The sequence below is a fragment of the Babylonia areolata genome, chromosome 5 (genome assembly GCF_041734735.1).
Source record: "Babylonia areolata isolate BAREFJ2019XMU chromosome 5, ASM4173473v1, whole genome shotgun sequence".
Lineage (NCBI taxonomy): Eukaryota > Metazoa > Mollusca > Gastropoda > Neogastropoda > Buccinidae > Babylonia > Babylonia areolata.
In genome coordinates, this window is record NC_134880.1 from 4,994,062 (window position 1) to 4,999,061 (window position 5,000).

The following is a 5,000-nucleotide window of genomic DNA, read 5'->3' on the forward strand; positions in this document are numbered from 1 at the left end:
ATTTTCCAATCACCAAGGTCAACATATGTGCAGACCTGCTAGTGCCTGAACACCCTTTGTGTGTATACGCACGAAGATAAAATATGCACGTTAAAGATCCTGTAAATCCCTGTCAGCAATCGGTGGGTTATGGAAACGATTACATACCCGTCATGCACATCCCCGAAAACGGAGTAAGGCTGCCTACATGGCGGGATGATTAAACAAAACGGTCATACACGTAAAATGTTACATGTCTGTCTGAGTGTGTATATGTACGTGACCGAACCTGATTGAATGACATAAGAAACGAATGATGAGTGCCCAATGGCAGCCGTCAGTCGGCTCTACCCAGGTAGGCAGCCTGTTGTGCAAATGACCCCCGTGTTTGTAAAGTGCTTAGAGCTTGGTCTCTGACCGAGGATAGGCTCTGTATAAGTATCTATTTCATCATCATCATCATTCATTCATACCCATCTCTCTCTTCCCTGCCCCATCCATCCATCCATACACACACAATCTCTCTAAGCCTCTCTCCCTCTCTGTCTCTTTGTCCCTTTCTGCTTTCTGTCTCTGTCTCTCTGTTCCCTTTTCACTCCTTGTTCTCTAAACATCTCTCCACCCCCACCCTCTGCCCCCCCCCTCCCCCGAGCCCCCACCCCCACACCCCCATCCACACACTCTCTCTCTCTCTTACAATCCAATCCAGTCTTTTCAAGCCATGTCGTCAGTTGCGTGACGACCGTTGCCATGGCAATAGATAGAGATGGCTGACTCAGTGACTTTGCACGTGAGAATCGCATGCGCTGTGAATGACTGATTAACTCTCTCCATACGAACGGCGAAAGAGACGACGTTAACAGCGTTTTACCCCAATTACCATCATCAAAATATTGCAAGTGGAAGGCTCTTATACTGAAGAAGTGAATGTTGACAAAGAATACCAATTCTGACGACGGAAGCTAAAGGTTGGGTCATTGAGACACCCACTGGACACCCGAGGGGTCTGTGTAGAGGAGAAGAGAGGACTGGCCGTACTGAGTAAGTTAACAAACAAACAAAATAACCCCCAAAAGTATTGTTTGAAAAACATGCTCTGTCCGTGTTGGCTTGTTGTCTCACTGCTGACGGAACTGAAAGCTGAGGATTGTTGAGGTTTTGTGTTTGTGTCGTGTACATGTGTTTGGTCCTTGATTGGGGTTGGGGTGGGTGGGTGGGGGGAGGGGAGTGGAACATGTAGTTTGGGTGGCGCTGGTGTTGCTTGGCATGATTTGTTGGTGACGGGCAGAACGGGGTATATGTGTTCGATTTCGCTGATGTGGGGATTGGACAAAGTGGTGGTGGGGGGGGGGATCAGGTGGGGGGGGATGCGGGGAGGAGGGGGGCACGGGGGGGGGGGGGGGGTGGCGATCATGGTGAGTGTGGGGTGTCGTGGATGTTGTGGAGATAGATCCTGGTGGGGTGTGGGGTGTTGTGGAGACAGATCCTGGTGGGGTGTGGGGTGTTGTGGAGACAGATCCTGGTGGGGTGTGGGGTGTTGTGGTGATAGATCCTGGTGGGGGTGGGGTGGGGTGGGGATAGATCCTGGTGGGTGTGGGGTGTTGTGGAGATAGGTCATGGTGGGTGTGGGGTGGAGTGGAGATAGATCCTGGTGGGGGTGGGGTGGAGTGGAGATAGATCCTGGTGGGGTGTGGGGTGGGGTGGAGATAGATCCTGGTGGGTGTTGGGTGGAGTGGAGATAGATCCTGGTGGGGTGTGGGGTGTTGTGGAGATAGATCCTGGTGGGAGTGGGGTGGAGTGGAGATAGATCCTGGTGGGGTGTGGGGTGGAGTGGAGATAGATCCTGGTGGGGGTGGGGTGGAGTGGAGATAGATCCTGGTGGGGTGTGGGGTGGGGTGGGGATAGATCCTGGTGGGGGTGGGGTGGGGTGGAGATAGATCCTGGAAGGGTGGGGTGGGGTGGAGATAGATCCTGGTGGGGGTGGGGTGGAGTGGGGTGGGGTGGGGATAGATCCTGGTGGGTGTGGGGTGTTGTGGAGATAGGTCCTGGTGGGTGTGGGGTGGAGTGGAGATAGATCCTGGTGGGGGTGGGTGGGTGTGGGGTGGGGTGGAGATAGATCCTGGAAGGGTGGGGTGGGGTGGAGATAGATCCTGGTGGGTGTGGGGTGGGGTGGAGATAGATCCTGGTGGGTGTGGGGTGGGGTGGAGATAGATCCTGGAAGGGTGGGGTGGGGTGGGGATAGATCCTGGTGGGTGTGGGGTGGGGTGGAGATAGATCCTGGAAGGGTGGGGTGGGGTGGAGATAGATCCTGGTGGGTGTGGGGTGGGGTGGAGATAGATCCTGGAAGGGTGGGGTGGGGTGGGGATAGATCCTGGTGGGGGTGGGTGGGGTGGAGATAGATCCTGGAAGGGTGGGGTGGGGTGGAGATAGATCCTGGTGAGGATGGGATGGGGTGGAGATAGATCCTGGTGGGTGTGGGGTGGGGTGGAGATAGATCCTGGAAAGGTGGGGTGGGGTGGAGATAGATCCTGGTGGGGGTGGGATGGGGTGGAGATAGATCCTGGTGGGGGTGGGGTGGGGATAGATCCTGGTGGGGTGTGGGGTGGGGTGGGGATAGATCCTGGTGGGGTGTGGAGTGGGGTGGAGATAGATCCTGGTGGGTGTGGGGTGGGGTGGAGATAGATCCTGGAAGGGTGGGGTGGGGTGGAGATAGATCCTGGTGGGGTGGAGATAGATCCTGGAAGGGTGGGGGGGGTGGGGATAGATCCTGGTGGGGTGTGGGGTGGGGTGGAGATAGATCCTGGTGGGTGTGGAGTGGGGTGGAGATAGATCCTGGTGGGGTGTGGGGTGGGGTGGAGATAGATCCTGGTGGGGGTGGGGTGGGGTGGAGATAGATCCTGGTAGGGGTGGGGTGGGGTGGAGATAGATCCTGGTGGGGTGTGGGGTGGGGTGGGGATAGATCCTGGTGGGGTGTGGGGTGGGGTGGAGATAGATCCTGGTGGGTGTGGGGTGGAGTGGGGATAGATCCTAGTGGGGTGTGGGGTGGGGTGGAGATAGATCCTGGTGGGGTGTGGGGTGGGGTGGGGATAGATCCTGGTGGGGTGTGGGGTGGGGTGGAGATAGATCCTGGTGGGTGTGGGGTGTGTGATACAGTTTTGGTGGTGACAGGTTGTTCATTGTTTTACAGCGGCGTCTTCTTCCTTTCTGTTCTCTCTCTGCTTCTCTCTCTCTGCTTCTCTCTCTTTGCTTCTCTCTCTCTGCTTCTCTCTCTCTCTGCCGCTCTCTCTCTGCCGCTCTCTCTCTCTCTCTCTGCCTCTCTCTCTCTGCCTCTCTCTCTCTGCCTCTCTCTCTCTGCCTCTCTCTCTCTCTGCCTCTCTCTCTCTCTGCCTCTCTCTCTCTCTCTCTGCCTCTCTCTCTGCCTCTCTCTCTCTCTGCCTCTCTCTCTCTGCCTCTCTCTCTTTGCTTCTCTCTCTCTCTCTGCCTCTCTCTCTGCCTCTCTCTCTCTCTCTGCCTCTCTCTCTTTGCTTCTCTCTCTCTGTGCTTCTCTCTCTCTCTCTCTGCCTCTCTCTCTCTGTGCCTCTCTCTCTCTCTGCCTCTCTCTCTTTGCCTCTCTCTCTCTCTGCCTCTCTCTCTCTGTCTGCCTCTCTCTCTTTGCCTCTCTCTCTCTCTGCCTCTCTCTCTTTGCTTCTCTCTCTGTGCTTTTCTCTCTCTCTCTCTCTCTGTGCTTCTCTCTCTCTGCCTCTCTCTCTCTGCCTGCCTCTCTCTGCCTCTCTCTCTCTCTCTCTGCCTCTCTCTCTCTCTGCCTCTCTCTCTCTGCTTCTCTCTCTGTGCTTCTCTCTCTCTCTCTCTGCCTCTCTCTCTCTCTGCCTCTCTCTCTCTGTGCCTCTCTCTCTCTCTGCCTCTCTCTCTTTGCTTCTCTCTCTCTCTCTCTGCCTCTCTCTCTCTGCCTCTCTCTGTGCTTCTCTCTCTCTCTCTGCCTCTCTCTCTGTGCTTCTCTCTCTCTCTGCCTCTCTCTCTCTCTGCCTCTCTCTCTCTGCCTCTCTCTTTGCTTCTCTCTCTCTCTGCCTCTCTCTCTCTGCCTCTCTCTCTGTGCTTCTCTCTCTCTCTGCCTCTCTCTCTCTGCCTCTCTCTCTCTCTGCCTCTCTCTCTCTCTGCTTCTCTCTCTCTGTGTCTCTCTCTCTCTCTGCCTCTCTCTCTCTCTCTGCTTCTCTCTCTTTGCTTCTCTCTCTCTGTGCTTCTCTCTCTCTGCCTCTGCCTCTCTCTCTCTCTGCCTCTCTCTCTCTCTCTGCCTCTCTCTCTCTGCTTCTCTCTCTCTGTTTGCTTCTCTCTCTCTCTGCCTCTCTCTCTCTGCCTCTCTCTCTTTGCTTCTCTCTCTCTGTGCTTCTCTCTCTCTCTCTCTCTGCCTCTCTCTCTCTCTGTCTGTCTGTGTGCATACGTGTATGTGTTTATCATAGTCTTTTGATTTTCATTCCACAAGCCGTGTTCTTGCCCCCCCTGCCCCCTCCCCACCCCCTCCCCTGTTCCTGTGATTCTGCACTGACTGACACGAACACAGGTAGAGTATGCCGGTCATCATGTGTACGTCAGTCCTTATCAACGGCCAGCCTGGCTTCGTGTGCCGTCGGGGTGGGTCAGTGAAATAAATTATATTATCTGCCTGCCCTCACAGATTCTGACTTCTAGGTAAACCCTGCGGTGTCGACGGACGACTTTTCACACTTGCGTTTTCTTCTGAGCATCACTACAGCTAATGTGGTTTGGCAACATCTCAGAAAAAAAGAAGAAAAAAAGCAACAACAACAAAAAGAAGAAGAAGAAGAAGAAGAAAAAAGGGGGGGGGGGGCGTGGAGACGGAAAACAACAACAACAACAACAACCATGACAACAACAACAACAACTAACGGAAAAACTCAAGTCAGTGAAGAAGCACCAAAACCACAAGGTGATATCGAACTCAATGCATTCCTGATCAGCAGAGCATTGGGTTTATGTGAACGTCAAGCATCTGCTCATAACTTTAC